This window comes from Trachypithecus francoisi, unplaced genomic scaffold, assembly GCF_009764315.1.
Source record: "Trachypithecus francoisi isolate TF-2019V2 unplaced genomic scaffold, Tfra_2.0 Lachesis_group21, whole genome shotgun sequence".
Taxonomy (NCBI): domain Eukaryota; kingdom Metazoa; phylum Chordata; class Mammalia; order Primates; family Cercopithecidae; genus Trachypithecus; species Trachypithecus francoisi.
The window spans coordinates 25,447,045-25,472,536 of record NW_022681467.1 but is presented as its reverse complement, the minus strand read 5'-3'; the positions used below and the strand labels follow the sequence as shown (position 1 = coordinate 25,472,536).

At 40.6% G+C, this 25,492-nt stretch overlaps 1 long non-coding RNA gene across 2 annotated transcripts in view; it reads left to right on the top strand.

The window, feature by feature from the left end:
* The window catches only part of LOC117068577, a 54,076-nt gene that overhangs the window by 20,475 nt on the left and 8,109 nt on the right, over positions 1–25,492 (top strand). The window contains exon 3 of one of the 2 annotated variants that reach the window (XR_004431177.1): positions 16,356–16,477. The exons of the other annotated variant lie outside the window; for it this stretch is intronic. This is a non-coding gene — a long non-coding RNA (uncharacterized LOC117068577). The remainder of the gene's footprint in view (positions 1–16,355; positions 16,478–25,492) is intronic. 2 annotated transcript variants of the gene reach the window in all.

The following is a 25,492-nucleotide window of genomic DNA, read 5'->3' as shown; positions in this document are numbered from 1 at the left end:
TTCAGGAATTTAAATGACACTCTAAGAATAAATTTAGTAACCCAGGCAGGTAGTGGCATATGCAGTAGAAACCCACTTTTAAAAGGCGTTGGTATATATATGCATATGAATTTTTATGTGTGTACACAGGAAAAAAGCCTAGAATAAACCTAGAATAAATAAATAAATCTGGGTGAAGAATTACAAATGCTAGTTATTTTACTGTTTTTGGTTTTTATCAAATAATTTTTCCTAAATGAATGTACATTGGCTACATGATTTTTAAAAATTAAAAAAACCTTATTTTAAAAATACTGGAGGAAAATACAATAATAAATTATTACAGGTTGTTTTGGAAGGGATAAGTTTTGTGTTTTTTTTTTTGAGACAGAGTCTCGCTCCGTCGCCCAGGCTGGAGTGCAGCAGCACATGGTCTCTGCTCACTGCAAGCTCCGCCTCCCGGGTTCACGCCAGGTCTCTGCTCACTGCACGCTCCGCCTCCCGGGTTCACGTCATTCTCCTGCCTCAGCCTCCCGAGTAGCTGGGACTACAGCCGCCCGCCACCACACCCAGTTAATTTTTTGTATTATTTTTAGTAGAGACGGGGTTTCACTGTGTTAGCCAGGATAGTCTGGCTATCCTGACCTTGTGATTCACCCGCCTTGGCCTCCCAAAGTGCTGGGATTACAGACGTGAGCCACCGCGCCTGGACGGAAGGGATAAGATTTTGAACCAAAAATAAATATCCCACTATTGGAAGTGGGGATTGAACCTCAAGACCTGCGGGAGCTGGATCTAGAAACAGGCTTTGGGCCTGTGGTAGCCAGCCTTCTGGATGGTCCAGATGACCCTTACCTCCTGGTATTCATGCCCTTGTGCAGTCTCCTCCCACAGTGAATCAGGGCTGACTTGTTACTAGTAGAGTATGATGCAAGTGACAGTGTGTGACTTTCAAACTGGGTTATAAAAGGCACTGCAGCTTCCATGTTGGTCTTTTGGATCACTGGATCTGGGGGAAACCAACGACCATGTTGTGAGGACACTTAAGCAGTTCTTTGGAGGCTCACATGGAGAGGAAAGAACTGGCGGACAAGCTACCCTGCAAGTCAACCCTAACAACGTGGTTGATAACACAAAGACCACAAAGGAAAGGGTACATGAAGCAGGGCCCTTTGAACCTTGGGAGCACAGTTTGGCACCATGTACCAATGGCATTTTTGTTTTAATTAATAAACCAGTATTGATACATTATAGTCTATATTAAGGTTCTCTTTTTTTGTATTGTACAGATCTGTGGGGTTCTGACAAATGCATAATGTGTATCCACCATTACACTGTCATACAGAATAGTTTTACTGCCCTGAAAAGCCTCTGTGCTCTACCTATTTAACCCTCTGCCCTCACACCAAACCCCTGGCAACCACTGACTGACCTTTTTACATTCCCTATAGTTCTGCTTTTTGCAGAAATCATACACTGTGTAGACTTTTCAGACTGGCCTCTTTCACTTAGTAATATGCATTTGTTTCCTCCATGTCTTTTCTTAGCTTGCTAGCTCATTTCTTTCTATTGCTGAATAATATTCCATCGAATGGATGTGCCAGACTTTGTTTATTCATTCACCTATTAAAGGACATCTTGGTTGGCTTCCAGTTTCTGCCAATTGTGAATAAAGCTACTATAAATATTCATGTGCAGGTTTTTGTGTGGACATAAGTTTACAACTCAATTGGGTAAATATCTAGGAGTGCCATTACTGGATCATATGCTGCAAATATATTTAGTTTTATAAGGAACTGCTGAACTCTTCCAAAGTGGCTATACCGTTTTCCATTCTTATCAGCAATGAAAGGGCATTCTGTTGCCAGCATTTGGTATTGTCAGTTTTGTGGATTTTAGTCACTCTAAAAGATATGTAGTGAAATCTAATTTTAATTTGCAATCTCCTAATGACATATGATATGGATCTTAATTTCTATGCTTATTTGTCACCTGCATATTTTCTTTAGTGAGGTGTAATTTTCAGACCTTTTGCCCGTTTAAAAAATTAGGTTCTTTTCTTATTGTTGAGTTTTAAGTGTTTATAATTTTGAATACCAGTCCTTTATCAGTTAATGTGTTTTGCAAATAACTTCTAATCTTTGGCTTACTTTTTCATGCTCTTAACATTGTTTCACAAAGCAGAAGTTTTTAATTTTTGTGAAGTTCAGTATAAGAATTTTTTATTCCATGGGTTGTGCTTTTGATATTGAATTTAAAAACTCATCACCAAACCCCAAACCACCCAGATTTGTTCCTATATTAGCTTCTGTAAGTGTTGTAGTTTTATGTTTCACATTGAAGTCTAAGATCCATTTTGATCTAACTTTTGTAAAAGGTGGAAGGACTCTGTCTGGATTTTCCCATTTGTTAAAAAGATTATCCTTTTGCCTCTTCCTGCACTGAATTGCCTTTGCTTCTTTGTCAAATATAATTTGACTATATTTATGTGGGTATATTTCTGGGCTCTCTATTCTGTGCTGTTGATCAATTTGTCTGTTTTTTCACCAATACCACACAGTCTTGCCTACTTTAGATTTATAGTAAGTCATAAAGTCAGGTAGTGTTAATCCTCTGACTTTGTTCTTTTTCAGGATTGTGTTGGTCATTCTGGGTCATTTGACTTCCCACATTAACTTTAGAATCTGTCAGTATTCGTAAATTAACTTATTCGAGTTTTATTTGGATTGTGTTGAATTTATACATAGAGCTGGGGAGAATTCTCATCTAAAAATTATTGAGTTTTGCTATTCATGTACAGGGAATATCTCTCCATTTATTTATATCTTCTTTGATTTTTGTCATCAGAGTTTTCTATGTTTCCTCATATTGATTCTGTACGTATTTTGTTGGATTTATGCCTAGGTATTTCATTATTTTTGGTGGTAATATAAATGGCATTATGTTTCTAATTTCAACTTCCAACTGTTCATTGATGGCACAAAGGAAAGCACTAAACTTTTAAATATTAACTTTATATTCTGTGAACTTCCTATAATCATTTATTAGTTCCAGGAGTCTTTTATTGTTGAATCTTTAGGATTTTCTATGTACACAGTCATGCCATCTGTGCACAGAAATAAAGACAGCTTTATTTCTTCTTTCCCAATTGGCATGCCTTTTATTCTCTTTTCTTGTCTTATTGCACTAGCAAGAAATTCTAGTGCAGTATTAAATAGGAGTGGTGAAAGGGGACATCTTTGCCTTGTACCCAGTATTAGGGGGGAAAACATCCAGTTTCTCATTATTAAGTATGATGTTAGTTGTAGAATGATTGTAACTCCCATTTGTTAATTTGAGAATGTTTCCTATTATTCCTAGGTCGCTGCAAGTTTTTATTATGAAAGGGTGTTGGATTTTGGCAATGCCTTTTCTGCATCCATTGATATGATCACATGATTTTCTTCTTGAACTTACTGATTTGATGAATTACATTAATTGATTTTTGAATGTTGAACCAGTTGTTCATGCCTGGAATAAATCCTGCGTGGTCAAATCATGGTGTATAATGATTTTTATACATTATTGGATTTGATTTGCTAATTTAAAAAAAAAAATTGGGGCTACATAGTAGATATGTATATTTATGGGGTGTATGTGATATTTTGATTCAGGCATTCAATGTGTAATACTCACATCAGGGTAAGTGGGATATCCATCACCTCAAGCATTTATCTTTTGTGTTACAAACAATCCAAATATATTCTTTTAGTTATTTTAAAATGTGCAATAAATTTTGTTGACTGTAGTCACCCTGTTGTGCTATCAAATACTAGATCTTATTCATTCTGTCTAACTATATTTTTGTACCCATTTACCATCTCCACTTCCCTCCCCACTCCCCCAGGTACCCTTCCCAGCCTCTGGTAACCACCATTCTACTCTTTATCTCCATGAGTTCAATTTAAAAAAATTTTTAGCTTCTCCAAATAAGTGAGAACATGTGAAGTTTGCCATTCTGTGCCTGGCTTATTTCACTTAACATAATGACCTTCAGTTTCATCCATGTTGTTGCAAATGACAGGATCTCATTCTTTTTTATGGCTTAATAGTACCCCATTGTGTATATGTACCACATTTTCTTTTTTTTTTTTTGGAGACGGAGTCTTGCTCTGTCACCCAGGCTGGAGTGCAGTGGCCGGATCTCGGCTCACTGCAAGCTCCGCCTCCCGGGTTCACGCCATTCTCCTGCCTCAGCCTCCCGAGCAGCTGGGACTACAGGCGCCCACCACCACGCCCGGCTAGTTTTTTGTATTTTTTAGTAGAGACGGGGTTTCACCGTGTTAGCCAGGATGGTCTTGATCTCCTGACCTCATGATCCACCCGTCTCGGCCTCCCAAAGTGCTGGGATTACAGGCTTGAGCCACCGCGCCCGGCCACACATTTTCTTTATTCATTCATCTATTGATGGACACTTACATTGCTTCCAAATGTTGGCTATTGTGAATAGTGTGACAGTAAACATGGGAGTGCAAATATCTCTTTGATATACTGATTTCCTTTCTTCTGGGTATATACCTAGCAGTGGGATTGATGGATCATATGGTATCTCTATTTTTAGTTTTTTGAGGAACTTCCAAACTGTTCTTCATAGTGTTTGTACCAATTTACAATTCCCACCAACAGTGTATGAGGATTGCCTTTCCTTTATGTCCTCACCAGCATTTGTTATTGCCTGTGTTTTGGATAAAAGCCATTTTAACGGGGGTGAGATGATATCTCACTGTAGTTTTGATTTGCATTTCTCTAATGATAATGATGTTAAGCAACTTTTCCTATGCCCGTTTGCCATTTGTATGTCTTCTTTTGAGAAATGTCTATTCAAATGTTGTGCCCATTTTAAACTCAGATTATTAGATTTTTTTTTCCCTATTGAGTTGTTTGAGTTCCTTATATATTCTGGTTATTAATCTCCTATCAGATGGATAGCCTGCAAATATTTTCTCCCATTCTGTGGGTTTTCTCTTCACTTTGTTGATTGTTTCCTTTGCTGTGAAGAAGCTTTTTAACTTCATGTGATCCCATTTGTCCATTTTTGCTTTGGCTGCCTGTGCTTGTGAGGTATTACTTTGCCAAGTCCAATGTCCGGGAGAGTTTCTCCAATGTTTTCTTTTAGTGGTTTCGTAGTTTGTGGTATTAGATTTCAATCTTTAATTCATTTTAAAATGATTTTTGTATATATTGCAGGAGATAGTCTAGTTTCATTCTTCTGCATATGGATATCCACTTTCCCCAGCGCCATTTATTGAAGAGACTGTCCTTTTTCCCAATTTATGTTCTTGGCATCTTTGTTTAAATAAATCGGATGGATTTGTTTCTGGGTTCTCTATTCTGTTCCATTAGTCCGTCTGTTTTTATGCCATTAACATACTGTTTTGGTTATTACAGCTCTGTAGTATAATTTGAGGTCAGGTAATGTGATTCCTCAAGTTTTGTTCCTTTTGCTCACAATAGCTTTGGGTATTCTGGGTCTTTTGTGGTTCTATATGAATTGTAGACTTTTTTTCTATTTCTGTTAAGAATGTCACTGGTATTTTGATAGGAATTGCATTGACTCTGGTAGATTGCTTTGGATAGTATGGACATTTTAACAATACTGATTCTTCCAACCCATGAACATGGAATATCTCTATTTTTTGTATCTTCCTCAATTTATTTTACCAATGTTTTATATTTTTCATTGTAGAGACCTTTCACTATTTTGGTTTATTGTTAAGTACTTTATTTTACTTGTGACTATTTCAAATGGAATTACTTTCTTGATTTCTTTTTCAGATTGTTCATTCTTGGCATATAGAAATGCTACAGATTTTTGTATGTTGATTTTATATTCTGCAACTTTACTGAATTTATGAGTTCTAACAGTTTTTTGGTGGAGCCTTTAGGTTTTTCCAAATAGAAGATCAGATTGTCTAAAAACAAGGGTAATTTGATTTCTTCTTTCCCAGTTTGGGTGCCCTTTATTTCTTTCTCTTGTCTGATTGCTCTAGCTAGGACTTCCAGTGCTATGTTGAATAACAGTGTACTGGGCATCCTTGGCTTATTCCAGATCTTAAAGGAAAGGATTTTAGTTTTTCTCCATTCAGTATGATACTAGCGATGGGTCTGTCATATATGGGTTTTATTATATTGTGGTACATTCCTTCTCTACCCAGTTTTTTGAGGGTTTTTTTTTTTTTTTTATCATGGAGGGATGTTGAATTTTATCAAATGCTTTTTCAGCATCAATTAAAATGATCATGTAGTTTTTGTCCTTCATTCTTGTTGATAAGATGTATCACACTGATTGAATTGCATATGTTGACCCATCCTTGTATTCCTGGGATGAATCTCACTTGGTCATAATGAATTATTATTATTATTATTTGAGACAGAGTTTCGCTTTTGTTGCCCAGGCTGGAGTGCATGGCGCAATCTGCAACAGCTCACTGCGACCTCCACCTCCCAGGTTCAAGCAATTCTCCTGCCTCAACTTCCCCAGTAGGTGGGATTACAGGCCCCCGCCACCACGCCTAGCTAATTTTTGTATTTTTAGTAGATGAGGTTTCACCACATTGGCCAGGCTGGTCCCAAACTCCTGACCTCAGGTTATCTACCTGCCTCAGCCTCCCAAAGTGTTGGGATTACAGGCATGAGTCACCATGCCTGGCCATGAATGATTTTTTTAATGTGTCTGTGAATTTGGTTTGCTAGTATTTTGTTGAGGATTTTTGCATCAATGATCATCAGAGATCCTGGCCTGTAGTTTTCTTTTTTTGATGTGTCTTTCTCTGGTTTTGGTATCAGAGTAATACTGGCCTTGTAGCATGAGTTTGGAAGTATTCCCTTCTCCTCTATTTTTCAGAATAGTTTGAGTAGGATTGGTATTAGTTCTTCTTTAAATGCTTGATAAAATTCAGCAGTGAAGCAATTGGGTCCTGGGCTTTCCTTTGCTGTGAGACTTTTTATTATGGCTTTGATCTCATTACTTGTTATTAGTCTGTTCAGGTTTTGGATTTCTTCGTGGTTCAATCTTGGTAGGTTGATTTGTCTACTTCTTCTAGATTTTCCAATTTATTGGCATATAGTTGCTCATTGTAGTGTCTAATAATCCTTTGAATTTCTGCAGTATCAGTTTTAATGTCTCCTTTTCATCTCAGATTTTATTAGAGTCTCCTCTCTTTTTTTTTTCTTAGTTGAGCTAAAGGTTTATCAATATTGTTTGTCTTTTCAAAAAAACAAATTTTTGTTTCATTGATCTGTATTTTTTTTGATCTGTATTTTTAAATTTCAATTTTATTTATTTCTGCTCTGATTTTATTTCTTCTACTGATTTTGGGCTTGGTTTGCTTTTGCTTTTCTAGTTTTTTAAGATGCATCATTAGATTATTTGAAGTTTTTCTACTTTTTTGATATAGGTGTTTATTGATGTAAATTTTCCTCTTAGTGCTGCTTTTGTTGTATCCATAGGGTTTGGTATGTTGTGTTTCCATATTCATTTTTTTTTTTTTTTTTTTTTGAGACGGAGTCTAGCTCTGTCGCCCAGGCTGGAGTGCAGTGGCCGGATCTCAGCTCACTGCAAGCTCCGCCTCCCGGGTTTACGCCATTCTCTCGCCTCAGCCTCCCGAGTAGCTGGGACTACAGGCGCCCGCCATCTCGCCCGGCTAATTTTTTGTATATTTTTTTTTTAGTAGAGACGGGGTTTCACTGTGTTAGCCAGGATGGTCTCGATCTCCTGACCTCGTGATCCGCCCGTCTCGGCCTCGCAAAGTGCTGGGATTACAGGCTTGAGCCACCGCGCCCGGCCCATATTCATTTATTTCAGCAATTTTTTTTCTTTTTTCTTATTTTTTTCTACTTGTAAATTTTTTATACAATAACAAAATGTTTTTCACTTTCCATCTTAAATTTCTTTATTGACCCACTAGTCATTTAGGAGCATATTGTTTAATTTCCATGTGCTTGTACAGTTTCCAAAATTCCTCTTGTTATTGGATTTCTAGTTTTATTCCATTGTGGTCAGAGAAGATACTTGATAGTATTTCAGTTTTTTGGAATTTTTAAAGACTTGTTTTGGGGCCTAACATATTGTCTATCCTTGGAATGATCCATGTGCAGAGAAGAATGTGTATTTTGTAGTCATTGGATAAAATGTTCTATGCATATCTATTAGGTCCATTTGGTCTATAGATGGAATCTATAGTTCAGATTAAGTTGTTTCTTTGTTGATTTGTTGTAAACCTATATGTACCCAGTGTTGGGTGCATATAGGTTTATAATCGTTATATTCTCTTGATGAATTGACCCCTTTATTATTTCATGATCTTCTTTGTCTCTTTTTATGGTTTTTGTCTTGAAATATACTGCTCTTTTTTGGTTTCCGTTTGCAAGGAATGTCTTTTTGCATTCCTTTATTTTCAGTTTATGTGTGTCTTTAAAGATGAAGTGTGTTTCTTGTAGGCAAGACATTATTGGGTCTTATTTTTTTTTAATCCATTCAGCCACCCTTCCTTCCTTCCTTCCTTCCCTTCCTTCCTCCTTCCCTCCCCGCTTCTTTCTTTTCTTTCCTTTCCTTCCTTCCTTCCTTTCTTTCTTTCTTGCCTTGTTCTGTCACCCAGGCTGGAGTGCAGTAGCACAGTCTTGGCTCACTGCAACCTCCAGCGCCCAGGTTCAAGTGATCTTCTTGCCTCAGCCTCCCAAGTAGCTGGGACTACAGACACGCCATGACGCCTGGCTAGTTTTGTGTTTTTAGTAGAAAGACAGGGTTTCGCCATGTTGGCAAGGCTGGTCTCAAACTCCTGACCTCAGGTAATCCACCTACCTTGGCCTCCCAAAGTGCTGGGATTACAGGTGTGAGTCACTGTGCCTGGCCCACTTTATGTCTTTTGACTGGAGAGTTTAGTTCATTTATCTTCAATGTTATTATTGATAAGGACTTACTCTTGCCATTTTGTTATTTGTTTTCTGGTTGTTTTGTAGTCTTCTTTTCCTTCTTTCCTTCCTTTCCATCTTCCTTTTAATGAAGGTGATTTTCTCAGGTAGTATGTTTTAATTTCTTGCTATTACTTTTGTATATCCATTGTATGTTTTTTTATTTGAGGCTACCATAAGGCTTGCACATAATATCTTGTAACTCATTATTTTAAACTGATGACAACTTAACACTGATTGCATAAACCAACTAACAAACAAGCGAAGAGATTAATAAAAACTATACACTTTAACTTCATCCCCCTGCTTTTGGCTTTTTGTTGTTTCTATTTATATCTTATTATACTGTCTATGTCTTGAAAAGTTGTAGTTATTACTTTTGATAGGGTCATCATTTAGTCTTTCTACTCACGATATCAGTAGTTTACACACCACAATTACCATGTTATAATATTCTGTGTCTTTCTGTGTACTTATGATTATCTGTGAATTTTATACCTTCAGATGATTTTTTTTTTTTTTTTTTTGAGACAGGGCTTCCCTGTCGCCCTCGCTGGAGGGCAGTGGAGTGTATGTAGCTCACTGCAGCCTCAACCTCCCAGGCTCAAGCAATCTTCTCATCCCAGACTTTCAAATAGTTGGGACTTTAGGCACATACCACCATGCCCAGCTCATTTTTACTTTTTGTAGAGATAGGGTTTCATTATGTTACCCAGGCTGGTCTTGAACTCCTGGACACAAGCGATCCCCCAACCTTGGCTTCCCAAAGGGCTGGGATTAAAGGTGTGAGCCCCCAGATGATTTCTTATTGCTCAATAACATCCTTTTTGTTTTTTTAATTGAAGAGATTCCTTTAGCATTTCTTGTAGGAAAGATCTGGTGTTGATGAAATCCCTCAGGTTTTGTTTGTCTGGGAAAGTCGTTATTTTTCCTTCATGTTTGAAGGATATTTTCACTGGATAAATTCCAGTATAAAAACGTTTGTTTTTCTTTAGCACTTTAAGTATGTCATGCTAGTCTCTCTCCTGGCCTGTAAGGTTTCCACTGAGAAGTCTGTTGCCAGATGTATTGGAGCTCCTTTGTATGTTATTTGTTTCTTTGGCTGCTTTTAGGATCCCTTTTTATCTTTGACTTTTGGGAGTCAGATTATTAAATGTCTTGAGGTAGTCTTATTTGGGTTAAATCTGCTTGGTGTTCTATATAACCTTCTTGTATTTGAATATTGGTATCTTATATCTCTAGGTTTGAGAAGTTCTCTGTTATTATCCTTTTGAATAAATTTTCTACCCCAGTCTCTCTCTCTACTTCCTGTTTATGGCCAATAACTCTTAGATTTGCCCTTTGGAGGCTATTTTCTAGATCTTGTAAGCATGCTTCATTCTTTCTTATTTTTCTTTTATCTCCTGACTGTGTATTTTAAAATACACTGTCTTCAAGCTCACTAATTCTTTCTTCTGCTTGACAAATTCTGCTGTTAAGAGACTCTGATGCATTCTTCAGTATGTCAGCTGCATTTTTCAGCTCCAGAGTTTCTGCTTGGTTCTGTTTAACTATTTCAACCTCTTTGTTAAATTTATCTGATAGGATTCTGAATTTCTTCTCTGTTATCAACATGATTTTGTTGAGCTTCTTCAAAACGGCTATTTTGAATTATCTGTCCAAATATTCATAAATCTCTGTCTGAGACTGGCCCCAGGTGGGTCCATATATGTCGTCCAGAAGGCACGGCCTATAGTTGGGAACCTTAGGAGTCTACCTGATGCTCTATTCTACTGAGGCTGCGCTGGCATCCAAGCCACAAGACAAAGTCCTTTCCACTATTCCCTCCCCTTTCCTCAAGCAGAGGAGTCTCCCCATGGCCACCACTGTCCTGGGCCCATGGTGAGTACTACCTGGCTACCACCAATGTTCATTCAAGACCCAAGGGCTCTTCAGGCAGATTATGGTGAATGCTTGTAGTCCTGATTCTCTCCTTTCAGGACAGTGGGCTTCCCTCTGGCCCAGTACAGGTCCAGAAATGCCATCCAGAAGCCAAGACCTAGAATTGGGGCCCCAGAGTCCCACTTGGTACTCTACCCAACTGTGGCCAAGCTGGTACCCAAGCTGCAGGACAAAGTCCCCTTTACTCTTCCCTCTCCTTTCCTTAGGCAGAAGGGGTCTCTCCCTGTGGCCACCATTGCTGGGAATATACTGGGTCACACATGAAGCCAGTGTGGCTCTGAGTCTCACCCAAGGCCTGCGGCCAGTACTACTTGGCTAACACTGCTGATTATTCAGGGCCAAAGGGCCCTTTAGTCAGCAGGTGATGAATTTTGCCAGAACTGGGTCCTGTTCTGGCAGTGGGTTCCCTTCTGGTAAGTTTAGAAATGTCATCCAGAAGCTAGAGCCTGGAATGAGTGCCTCAGACCTCTGCTTGGTGTCCTAGTCTACTGTGGCTGAGCTGGTATCCAATTTGCCCCAAAAAAAGTCCTCTTTACTCTTCTCCTCTCCTCAAGCAGAGGGAAAGAATCTTTCCTGGAGCTGTAAGCTGTGCTGCCTGGAGTTGGGGGAGAGATGACACAAGCACTCCCTTGATCACCCCAGCTGGTGTCTCAGTAGGTCACATGCCTCCCAAGTACACTGGCTCAGAACACAGCAGAGCACTAGGACTTGCCCAGGAATTGCAGTCCTTCTGGCCCAGACTGCCTTCCAAATTTATTTAGGATCCCAGAGCACTTTAGCCCACTTTGGCGGGGTTTGCCAGAACTCAGGTTCTGACTGCTGGGATGGATGATTTGCCCCTGGCTAGGGCATGGGCACTGGCTAAGTTCTGCCCCGTTGCTTTCCACTGTGAGAGGGCAGCACTGAGTTCCAGTGCAATGTCCCACAGTCACTGTGCTCTCTCCCAAAAGTGCACATATGCTCTCTCCATACCACACTCAGTGCCTCTTTAATGTGATTTTAATACCAAGTTCTGTAATCACTCATCTGATTTTTGGCTCCTATGAAGGTGCTTTTTTGTGTGGATCATTGTGCAATTTGGTGTTCTTGCAGGGTAGACAATTGCTGGAGGCTTCTTTTCAGCCATCTTGCTCTACCTCCTCCTGATTTGCTAATATTTTATTGAGGAGTTGTACATCTATGTTCATGAGAGATTGGTTTTTAATTTTCCTTTCTTATAATATCATAATCTGGTTTCGGTATTAGGGTAGTGCTGGCCTCATAGGATGACTTAAGAAGTATTCCCTCTGCTTCTGTTTTCTGGAAGAAATTGTAGAGAATTGATACTATTTATTCCTTAAATGTTTGGTAGGATTCACCAGTGAAACCATCTGGGCCTTGTACTTTCTTTTTTTGGAAGGTTACTAATTATTAATTCAGTATAAAACCAGCCTTGCATTCTAAGAATGAGTGAGAGGCATACAGTTTAATTCCATCACAACTGATCAGAAAACATACTTCATATAATTTCCATTCTTTTAAATTTGTTAGTTTGTCTTATGTCCCAGGATATGGTCTATCTTGGTAAATGTTCCATGTGCACTTGAAAAAAATGTGTATTCTGCTGCTGTTGGATGGAATGTTCTATAAATGTCACTTAAATATTGTTGGTTCATGTTGTTAATGTCTTCGAATCTTTGTTGATTTTTTTTTTTTTGAGACGGAGTCTCGCTCTGTCGCCCAGGCTGGAGTACAGTGGCCGGATCTCAGCTCACTGCAAGCTCCGCCTCCCGGGTTTACGCCATTCTCCTGCCTCAGCCTCCCAAGTAGCTGGGACTACAGGCGTCCGCCACCTCGCCCGGCTAGTTTTTTGTATTTTTTAGTAGAGACGGGGTTTCACCGTGTTAGCCAGGATGGTCTCGATCTCCTGACCTCGTGATCCGCCCGTCTCGGCCTCCCAAAGTGCTGGGATTACAGGCTTGAGCCACCGCGCCCGGCCGAATCTTTGATGATTTTTTTGTTTTTTTTGTCTGATGGTTCTGTCAGTTAGTGATAAGAAGGATGTTGAAGTCCACACTGTAATTGTGGATTTATCTATTTCTTCTTTCAGTTCTGTCAGTTTTCACATTATTTTACAACTTTGTTGTTTAGTACATACTATTTTAGAGTTGTTATGTCCTCTTGGCTTGGGGTTTGATCAGTTTCTTAAATCTGAAGATGTCTTCCACCAAATTTGGGGAGTTTTCAGCTATTATTTCTTTAAGTATATTTTCAGCACTGCACTCTTTCTCCTGTCCTTATGGAACTCCATTAGATCTAAAGAGTATTTAGATCTTGGAGTATTTTCCCATAGCTCCATAAAGTCCTATTCATTTTTTAAAAATCGATTGGTTTTTTTTTCTCTGTTCAGATTGTATAACTTTTATTGGTCTATCTTCAAGTTCAATATTTCTTTCCTCTGTCATCTCCACTCTGCCATTGTGTCCATCCAGTGAATTTGTTTCATTTTTATATATTTTAAGTTCTAAAACTTCCATCTGGGGCTGGGTGTGGTGGCTCATGCCTGTAGTCCTACCATTTTGGGAGGCTGAGGCAGGCGGATCACTTACGTCCATGAGTTTGAGACCAGCCTGGGCAACATGGCAAAACTCCATCTCTATAAAAAATACAAAAAATTAGCTGGGCATGAAGGCACGTGCCTATAGTCCCAGCTATTCAGGAGGCTGAGGTGGAAGGATTGCTTGAGCCCAGGAGGTGGAGCTTGCAGGTGAGCCGAGATCATGCCATAACGCTCCAGCCTGGGTGACAGAGACAAACCCTGTCTCAAAAGAAATGTTAATAAATAAAAAATAAAATAGGCTAGGCACAGTGGCTCACACCTGTAATCCCAGCACTTTGGGAAGCTGAGGCAGGCAGATTGCTTGAGCACAGGAGTTTGAGAGCAGCCTGGGCAACGTAGTGAGACCCTGTCTCTATTTTTTAAAAAATGATTTAAAATAAAATAAATCTTCCATTTAGGGTTTCTTTTCTTTTTGTTGTTGTTGTTGTTTGTTTGTTTGTTTTTTTTTTTTTTTTCAGACGGAGTCTGGCTCTGTCTCCCAGGCTGGAGTGCAGTGGCCGGATCTCAGCTCACTGCAAGCTCCACCTCCCGGGTTTACGCCATTCTCCTGCCTCAGCCTCCTAAGTAGCTGGGACTACAGGCGCCCGCCACCTCGCCCGGCTAGTTTTTTGTATTTTTAGTAGAGATGGGGTTTCACCGTGTTAGCCAGGATGGTCTCGATCTCCTGACCTTGTGATCCGCCCGTCTCGGCCTCCCAAAGTGCTGGGATTACAGGCTTGAGCCACCGCGCCCGGCCTGTTGTTTGTTTTTTGAGACGGAGTTTCATTCTTTGTTGCCCAGGCTGGAGTGCAATGGCACAATCTTGACTCACCACAACCTCCGCCTCCCGGGTTCAAGTGATTCTCCTGCCTCAGCGGCCCGAGAAACTGGGATTACAAGTGCACACCACCACGCCCAGCTAATTTTGCATTTTTAGTAGAGACGGAGTTTCACCATGTTGGTCAGGCTGGTCTCGAACTCCCAACCTCAGGTGATCCACCTGCCTCGGGTTCCCAAAGTGCTGGGATTACACGCATGAGCCACCGGACCCGGCTGGAGTTTCTTTATATCTTCTGTTTATTTACTGAAACTTTGCTTTTTGAGCGTTAATAGTTTCTCATGAAAAGTTTTTTTGTTTTTAACGATAGCTGCTTTAAAAATCCTTCTTAGACAATCCCAACGTCAGTGCCGTCTTGGTATTGACATCTGTTGATTGTCTTTTCTCATTCTGGTTGACTTTTTCTGTTTTCTGACATGACAAGTAATATTCAGTATTATCAGCCCTTTGGGTATTATGAAACTCTGATTCCTTTTTATATTTCTACTTTAGCCTGCATTCAACCGTTTAAATTCAGAATGCACATCATGACTCACTTTTGTAGTGAGTTTGAATGTCAATTTGGTTTCAAATTCAGCGTTATCTTGGTCTGCTCTGCCTGTGTGCTACCCAGAGACCAGTCTGAAACCCTAGTGGTATTCCACATCATAGCTCAGTTCTTAAAGCTTTTGCTGTGTTAATTCTGATGAGTTTCACACATAGGCCACTTGGGGATGTGCACAAATTGAAACGCCCTTTTTCTGCAGCTCCCTCCTCTCTGTAATTCTGCCCACACTCTCTAACTGTGAGGGGGCAGGTGCTGCCTCTGTTACTGCAGGGCAGACGGTAGTCAACAGGGCTCTACCCTAGAGTCTCCATAGCATCCCAAGGGAAGAAGGAGGAGTGAGGGGTGTCACCTCTTATCACATTAGTGCAGGATGGGGCTCATTAATAGGTTGCAGTGAGCCGAGATCTCGCCATTGCCCTCTAGCCTGGGAGACAGAGCAAGACTCCATTTCAAAAAAAAAAAAGGGCCATGCTTCATTACTGTCCTCTTCTAAGTCCTTTGACTAGAGAAAGCATTTTCCTTAGGAGTTTTGTTGTCTGTGCTTGTTGGTCATCTCGGATTGTGCCTTCCTCTAGTGCCCAGGATGAAATATGTGAGCGCTATGGAAGCCTCTGAGAACTGCCTGCCAGGTCATCCCTTGAGACTCAAGTTGCCTCGCCAGTCTGCCTAGTTTACTCCACCTTCAGAGGTTTCTGATAGTTGCTTTATGTATTTTGTCTAGTTTTTGGTTGTAATTCGCAGAAGGAATAGGGTGGAATCCACTTACTTTATCTTGTGTGAAAATGGAAGCCCCATGTATTTTTTCATCAACTTTTTGAGGTATAATTTACATGAAATAAAATGTATCCATTTAAAGTATACAGTTCCATGAGTTTTGACAAATGTATAGACCCATGTAACCCTAACCACAATCAAGATATAGAACATTTCCATTACCCCAAAAGGTGCCCTTTGTCTTCCTTCCTAGTCAGTTTCCTCCATCCTAAGCCTCAGACCTGGCCTGATTTCTGCCAGTATAAATTGAACTTGCCTTTTCTAGAGTTCCATATGAAGAAAATCACATAGAATATAATGTTTGTAAAAGTCTGGGCTGGGCGCGGTGGCTCACGCCTGTAATCCTAGCACTTTTGGAGGCCAAGGCGGGCGGATCACGAGGTCAGAAGAGCGAGACCATCCTGGCCAACATGGTGAAACTCCGTCTCTTACTAAAAATACAAAAATTAGCTGGGCATGGTGGTGCGTGCTTGTAATCCCAGCTACTCAGGAGACTGAGGCAGGAGAATCGCTTGAACCAGGGAGTCGGAGGTTGCAATGAGCCGAGATCGCACCACAGCACTCCATCCTGGTGACACAGTGAGACTCCGTCTCAACAAAAAAAAAAAAAAAAAAAAAAAGTCTGACTTCTTTTACTTAGTTTATTATCTGTGAGATTCATCCACATTGTTGGCATATCAGTTCATTCCTTTTTATGTTTGTTTTTGCTTTCATTTGGATTGTCACTATCCTGTGCTCTTGCCTGACAGACCCCAAGAGCCTACTGACCACAGCAGCTCCTGTTACCACGGCTGCCATTTCTGCTCTCAATGCTACTGCTCATTGATCCCAGGGAGGAAAATTCTGGTGCATCACTTAGCACTTATTTCAGGTATGGTTAGGACATTTCAGAATAAAAGAATGGCTTCTTCTGGATGTATCTGAATTGATCTGCTGTCATATACTGATGAATCACATGCTCAGACCAAAGTACATAAAAAAGTCATTCTCTTGCCAGATAATTTTAGGGTTTGTAACCTTGGTCTTATATTGCTCCATGGCCTATGAGTTAGTAACAGGACTAGTGAAATGCCTAGTAAAGGACTTATTCCCATAGTCCTGTTACTACAAGATTACCCATATCCTTTGATGATCCATCTACTGCAAACTCTTAGAATCTACTGGACAGTCTTCTTCGTTTTATGTAAGAATGACCACTGTATCATCGTATGTCAATGTCCTGCATAACTGTCACCATCCCTCCATGTTGAATACCTGGTGGCTTGTGATGAGTTGAGAACCTCACTAAACAGTCTTATCCACATCTTCAGGTTCTCTGAGGTCTTCCTTCTGTCCAGTCCATGCATTTGTACCCCTGGTGGTCGAAGTACAGTCATGCACTGCATACGATGTTCTCATCAGTGGTGGGCTGCATACACAACAATGGTCCGTACATAAATGGTCCATAATGGTCCATAAAACCATAATGAAGCTCAAAAATTCCTGTTGCCACCTGGCAGCATAACGTCACAGAGTAACACATCACCTTTTCTATGTTTAGATCTGTTCAGATACACAAATACCACTGTATTCCAATTGCCTATAGTATTCAACGGTCACATGCTGTATAGGTTTGTAGCCTACGAGCTACAGGTTGTACCGTATAGCCTAGGTGTGTGGTAGGTAGGCTATACGATATAGATTTGTGTTAGTATACTCTATGATGTTCACACAATGGTGAAGTCTCCTAATGACACATTTCTCAGAATGTCTCATCACTTTGGCCAGCTGACTCACTTTGTGATGGCAATTGTCAGACCAATTGAAGGGTGATCTGACCTGTATATTCTCTTGGTTAATTGTATTTACAGATTGGATATATGGTTTCTCTGACTGCTGTCTTCACAAACTACATTTGAATATACAAATGAAGGGCTAGGTGGTTTTTATACAGGGAAACAAAGCCAGTTTTGTTTTCTACCAATGCAAGGTTGGATAAATTCTTTTCAGAAAGATGACTAAGTATTTCCCATTTAGCAAAGTCCTCAGATAAAGAGATGCCAGGTATTTTTCCTTATGTTGGTTTTTGTATTGCTATCTGTTTAGACACAAGCTTCCTTAAAAATGTGCTTAGTTGTAATTTCTTCATAGATTTCAACGAAAACAACATATTGCAAGATTGAATGCAGAAGATGTGAGAAGTCATTTGTGTTCTATTAAGCCAAGCGTAAATGTTTAAAAATGTAAAATAATACCACTCTTCCAATATTTTTTGGGAGAAAATATATTTGTGGAAAATATACCCATCAAAGAATATCAGAAACCTTCCAAACTGAAAGACACGTGTATCCAGATTAAAATGACCTTCCAAATGCTTAACATAGTAAACAAAAAACAGGAGGAAAAGGAGGGGAGAAAAGGAAAAAAGAAGACTCACACAAGGCTGTATTATGACATTTCATCATGCCATAGATAAATTAGATCCTGAAAGATTTCAGAAAGGAATATGAGATCACACATAAAGGAACAGGAATCAAAATGACATTACCCTTCTGAACAACACTGGAAGCTCCACAAGAGTGCAGCAATGCTTTCATCCTCAGAGAAAATAATTATCAACACAAAATAATATTCCCAGCTAAACTATCAATTGTCCGAGTAGAAGAAAGGCATTTTTAGCCATTGTGTGGGAGTGTTATAATAATGGTCCTAGTGAACCACACCTCCCTGTATCCATACCACTTTGCAATGGGAAATTTGCTGTTTCTCCTAGTGAGAGGGGGAGTCTATTTCTTTACCCTTGGGCCTGGGCTGGCCTGGTGACTTGTTTTGACCAATACATGGAAGAAGTGACATTATGTGAGTTCTGCAGCCAAGGCTTTAAGAGGCCTTGAAGTTTCTCCTGTCACCTTCTTGGAACCTTGAGACCACCATGCTGTGAGAAGCCTGGGCATATCTACTGAAGGCCGAGGGGCCACATGACATGTCTAAAACTCACATGTCAAGATACAGTAATATAATGTGAAATTCCTAGAGCAGTGTAATGCTAGTCTCTATTTGGCTACCTTTTTCTTTAGAATTGTTTATATAGTTAGTGTATGAGATTTTTGTTATATTTTGCAAATATTTTCTCTCCATTATAGCTCATCTTTTAGCTTTGTTTATGGCATGTTTTTATGATACAGAAGTTTCATTTTTTATTTTTAGGTGGTTATATCTATTAATAATTTCCTTTGTGTCTTTGAGGTTTTGTTGCTTAAGAAGGACTTCTCAAAGATTTAACCTTATTTTTTACTTAAAAAGCAAAAAACAAAACAAAACAACAACAAAAAAACGAAAACAAAAAAAAAATGATCACAGTGTAAGCCAGTATAAGCAACTGGTTAGTGCAGGATGGTGGTAGTTATTATGAAAGAGAGCTGAGTCTAAAGCTCTAAGGAGTGGTCTGGAGAAAGCCAGGCAGGGACTTACTGCTTTTCTGTTCTACCTCTTATAATCCAACCTGAAAGCTGCACCAATCAAGTGTGTCCTGAATCTGACAATTCACTATCTTCACTTCTGCCAATCTGCTCCAGGCCTCCATCCTTTCTTGCCTGAATGAACCCCAAAGGTGGCTTGTGTCCTGCATCCATCCGCCTCTCTTGCCCTTGTTTCAGTTATCTATTGCTGTGAAATAAACTTCAAAACCAAGTGATTCAGTCTCACAATTCTGGTTTTCCTGGGCTGAGTGGGGTGGTTCCTCTATTTGTGTGATGTGGCTGGAGCTGTGGGCATTTGTGGGCTTGAATGGGCAGAATGTTCACTGTGGTTCACTCACCTGGTGGCAGTTGGCTAGGTTCTCAGCTAGGACAATGGCCTCTCCATGTAGCTTGGGCTCAGAGCTAGTGTTCTGAGAAGGAGGTAGAAGCTGGCAGTGCTACTGAGGCCTGGGTTTGAAGTCCCAGAACATCCTTTCCCACTGCCTTGTAATGATCAAAGTAGTCACAAGGCCAGCCTAGATTCAAGGGCTTGGAGGAATACTACCTTTCAGTCAATTTCCCAGTTCCAGAGAATTTTGAAAAACAAACAGGGCTCGACACAGTGGCATGTGCACCTGTAGTCCCAGCTACTTGGGAGGCTAAGTTGGGAGAATCACTTGAGCCTGGGAGGTAGAGGTTGCAGTGAGCTGTGATTACACCGCTCCAACCGGGGTAACAGATCAGACCTTGTTTCAAAACACTCTCCCCAAAACAAATAGACATAATTCTCCTGCTGAAATCCACTGCTCACTAGACTTACATTGTAATAGCCTGCCTCACCTGGCCCCTGCCTAACTCTGTCCCTCACACCTTTGCCCTGTCCCTAAAGGTCATACTGCTGTTTCCCCAGCACACCAAACTCACCACCCCTCAGGGACTTAGCCTAGAGCAATTTTCCTCCAGGCCTTCACTTGGCCACTTCACTCCATTGCTTCCAGATGGCTGACATTATTTGCCCATCTGTTTTGGGTCTCCTTCACTGGCATGAATGTAAGGTCCTTGCCAGTAGCGCTTTTCTGTCCTATCCTACATTCACTCTTAGCATCTAGAATGGTGTTATCACAGGAACGGCATAAAAGTATACTCTGTGGTTAACTGAATTTACTTGCCTAAATCTTGGGCATGTGCTGCTTTGAGAAATATACAAATTAATGTTAAAACAGAACCACAGTGGTCAGTAGCAGGCACATCCAACAATACACTAGTCCTGCATACACATCCACTGGCACGTGTCTACTTTCCTAACAAGAGCTGACAGCCATTTTGCTGCATGCTGTACAGGGCAGCTGCTGCTGCAAACCCAGCCTCTGATGGGCCCATAATCAATCTGCCACATGCCTTGAACTCAGGGAGCTCAGATGAACTCATCAAACACCCCAGCCAGAAGCTAGAGGACTGCTGGCCTTGACATTTTAATTCGTTTTTGGTATCAGCTGCCCTTCACTGATTCATTGAATTATAGAGGTCTGAACGAGAATCCCTACACTGGCTTCTCAATGGTTCTTAAGAAGCCAGTGTAAACCCAAGGTCATCAACCCAAGTGAACCCACATTTATCCAGGAAGCAAGAGGTATGGTGAGGGCAGAATTCTAACAGACACCCATTCTACATGTCAGAGACAAAACTAAGTCCAAGATAAAATCGACAAAGGCTATTCATAAACTTGCAGCAAGGGAACCCTTCTGCTGAAACCTTTGTTTCAGTAAGGGTTCAGCGGTGTTAGACGTTATAGAATAAAAAGGGGAAATACTGACAGTGTTGACTTGGCACATGTCATATAAGGGTAGGATTTATGGAAGCAAGCCAAGAGACAAACTGGTCTTCAAGTACATTTGACCATCCTCGATTAGCTTCAAGGAGGCAAGTCAGCAGTTTGGGAACATTTCTAAAGAGGAAAGGGGCAGAGAGTTTTCTGTGGCCAGACATTTCCTGGAAAAAGTGAAGGTTGATGGGATTCTTTTTTGCAGTCTATCATCATGGTTCTTAGGGTTGTAAAAAATAGAGGTTCCTCTTCAAAGACGTACCTCCCTGTCTAATTAAGAATAAATAGTAACTTCTCTTAGGAGCAAAATTTATTCAAAGACCTGTGCTAATACTCTTAAATATCTGCTAGCTGTAATAAAGAAATCAATGCCCTTTATGTTCTTAGCTCCACAATTTAGCTATTTGCCCTGGCATGCTTATACTGGTCCAAGCAAGCATTAGGTCAGAGCCTATTCCTCTTCCTTATTTTTACCTTTCTCAGCATTCCACAAGTTACTTCCTCCTTCCTTTGTTCTCCTCTGCCTCTGCCTCTTTAAAAAAGTTCTAAGTTGCTAGTCAATCAGGACAAATACAGGATGTGAGGTCCCGTTCCAACCAATGGAAACTAGACACAGCAGTAAAGTGACTTGTCAAGTTATAAATAACCCCATCTCCTTTGTTCGGTGTACTCTCGTGGCAAAACGCTGGCGAGTGTACCCTTTCTGCAGAAAGTATAAAAATGACCTTGCTGAGGAAATCAATGTTCAAATGCTATTTCTTTATGGCACTGAAGAACAAGCATTTCAAACAGGGTAGGGTGGGGTGGTGGTTGTGGTATGTGGTTGCCACAGCAGTAAGTTTCTCACATGGATCATTAAATTTCAAATAATTAAAATTTTAAAGGTGGAAGGTATCTTAAAGTTCATCTGGTCACTCTGACCACCCATATTCCCACTCTCATCCCAAGTTCATCTAATGGATGGAAAAACTCAGACAAAAGGTAATTTGGTGTCTAACCCTTAGCAAAGGTTAGATGTAGAATTAGAAGTTTTCCTGAATCCTAGGACTGTAATATAACCATCATGCATTTCAAAAGTAAAACGAAAAAAGAAATTAAAAAAAAGACAATACAGTAAGTAGTCCTATAAACCACTTCTAGCTGGGTCCACTGGTCCCCCTGCTTCTTGTTTATTAACACAATCTGTTCAGGGGCTCTAGGGCTCAGAGCTTTAGGGGAGTCTGAGCCCTTCTCCAGCCCTGGGGTGATGGTTCTTGATTGATCCAGGTCAAATTCTCCACAGATTTAATTCTGGCCAATGAGTATGAGAAGAAATGAGGAAGTGGAAGGGTGTCTTAGTCTACTTTTGCTGCTATAACAAGAATACCACAGATGGGGTAAATAATAATGAACAAAAATTGATCCCACAGTGTTCTGGAGGCTGGAGAGTCCAAAATAAAGGTGTTGGCATCTGGCGAGGGGTTTCTTGCTGTCACTCCAAGGTGGAGGGTGGAAGGGCAGAAAGAGAGAGAGGGCTGGAGGCCAAGAGGTGGCTGAACTCATCTTTTTATGAGGAACCCACTCCCATAGTAACAGCATTAATCCACCAATGAGAGCAGAGCCCCTATGACGCAACCATTTCCCATTAGGTCCTACCTCCCCACACCCACTGCACTGGGGATCAAGTTTCCAACACATGGAACTTTGGGAGACACATTCACGCCATAGCAGAGGACTGCTGGAGAAAGGAAGGTTTTCTAAAGTTTGTTTTAGGACACCATGGAAGTGATAGCCATTTTCTGCCATTGGACATGAATGGTGTTTTTGTTTTTGGCATGGGAAAAGGCTTATACAACTCTGGTCAACTTAGCAACACTAATCAAAAGTCATAAAATCTCCTTTGACCCTAGAGATCCCTACTATTAATAGTATTATATCCTATAGAACCTAGGTATTTAGGAAAGAAAAAAATGTTCAAAGATGTACTGACTTTTAATCAAAGCAAGTAACTGGACATAGCCCAAATATTCAAGTACAGGCTATCAGGAAACACTGGGAAGGACTTTGAAATAGGTCTTGCCCACCACCCCTGCCTCCAATTACCGGGTGTTCCATCTAATCTAGTCCACCTTTCTGAGTTGATTCCCCCTTTCATTTCACTGCCTTTGAGCTACTTTACAATTATGTAAATTAAGGGAAACTGATAATGCAGAGGATTCTTGTTCATAGAAATGCAAATTGTGACCAATGGAATGTAACTGATTATTGTTCTGCAGATATTGGCCAATTGTGCCAGTTTTGTAACTATGAAGCAAACTCATTTCAGCATTCCTGCTGGGCTTATAATTATTTGTTCTTTGGATTCTCCTTTGAGCCAATTAAAGTGTCCTACTGGTTCTCTCAATAATTAACACGTTAAATACAATCTTTAACATGTTAATTTTATATTTGTATGAGTCATAATTTTAACTTCTAAAAAAATTATCCTTTAACAAGGTAGTTAAGTAAATTTAATGTTCATGTGACATAATTTACTTACAGCCCTCTTAAAACAGTTATGAAAACCATATGGCAACATGGACAAATACTCCTGATAAAAATAGCAAGTGGGGAAAAAAGCAGAAATGCAAAATTTGTACTATGCTGTGATTAAAGCTAAATGTTGTAAGTGCTTAGGGCAAGAAATAGAAAGGAGAAAAAAAATTGAAGTTGGATTTGTTAGGGTAGTAGGATCCTGGATAGATTTAAAAAAAAAAAAAAACCCTGACTTACTATTCTGTCATACATTAAAACTAATATTGGCCAGGCGCGGTGGCTCACGCCTGTAATCCCAGCACTTTGGGAGGCCGAGGCGGGCAGATCACGAGGTCAGGAGATCGAGACCATACTGGCTAACATGGTGAAACCCTTTCTACTAAAAATACAAAAAATTAGCCAGGAGTGGTGGCATGTGCCTGGAGTCCCAGCTACTAGGGGGCTGAGGCAGGAGAATCACTTGAACCTGGGAGGCGGAGGCTGCAGTGAGCCGAGATCACGCCACTGCACTCCAGCCTAGAAGACAGAGCGAGACTCCGTCTCAAAAAAAAAAAAAAAAGTCCTATTGTTGTAACAAATGGTTTAAAGCAACACTAATTTAATAATAAACTCTGCAGTTCTGGAGGTCTGAAGTCCAAAGTGGGCATCACAGGGCTAAAGTTAAGGTATGGATAGGGCTGTGTTCCTTTCAGTCCTACGGGAAAATCCGTTTCCTTGCCCTTTCCAGTGTCTAGAGGGTGCCAGCATTCCTTGGCTTGTTGCTCTCCTTCCTCCATCTTCAAAGCCAATAGCTTAGCATCCTCAAAAGTCTGTGCACCCTCACGTCGCCTTCACTAATGCTTGTATGGATCCATGTGCTTACCCTGCATCCACCCAGGTAAATAAGAATACTCCTCCTATCTCAGCATCCTTACTTAACCATATCTGCAGAGTCCCTTTTGCCATGTAAGATGACACATTCACAGGTCCTGGGGATTAGGATGTGAATATCTCTGAGGACCCCCATCCCCAATCCAGAGGATTTCCCTGAAATGCAAGTTCAGTGAGAACAGCTTCCCATATGCCTGAGTGAAGGCACATCACTGACTGCTGAGTGCAAAAGGACAGTGTGGGGTTCCATTTAAATTAAATTTCAGAAGAGGCAACACTAGCCTATGGTGGAAAAGAATTACAATGATCGCCTCCCAGGGCGGGTTGGGGTTGACTGGGGAAGGCCATGATGGAATTTTCTGGTATGGTGATGTTCTTTATTCTGGCAGGGGCACAAAAGTGTAAACAAACATTACTCTACTCAATGATACATCCTGGGGGAATTGTAGTGATGTCTGCCATTTACTCTGAAGGACGCAATGGATAGTCTGATGGACAGATGGATATACAGGTGATATATAGGTACAGTAACATGTTTATGATAGAATCTAGGTGGTGGGTATACAGGCATTCATTTTAATAATCTTTGTTGACAATTTTTATAAAAATGTTGGGGACAGTAAGATATGACTCTGGAATATGACTCTGGCACTCTAAAAATTATAAATTAACAAAAGAACTTAGAAAGCCATTAAGCAACCTCTTGAATAATTTCCTATTTAAAATCTGGTTCTCAACCTGGGCAATTTTGGAAGGTGTCTAGAAAGGTGTGGGAGCATTTTTGACGGTCTCCAGAACTCTCAGTAAGGGCAGGGTGTTACTGGCACCCAGGGCAGGGTCCAGAGAAGCTACTGCAACCACACAGCCTCTCCACAGGACTGTCTTTCTACACTAAATGTTACTGAGGAATACCAATTTAAAATCAGAACCCTCTCTTCGTATGTCTTCATTAATTTGCTTGCAGTTGCTTGTAGCACATCTCCAAGTGGACTGTGACTCACTTCTCGAAAGTTTGTTGTATCTCCCACTTCTCTGTAACCCAAGAACACCCAACATAGTGCTCTACCCAGAACACATATTTAATAAACATTTGGTAACAGGGGAGGGGATGTTCCCTGACTATCCCAGCTTGCCCTTCAGGCAGTTCCTTTGATGCAAACCTACCCCACATTCCCCCTCCTCCTCCAAACCCCAACCCCTTAATAGCCAGTGAGGAAGGATGTTCCCTGCTGCATTCTTCTGC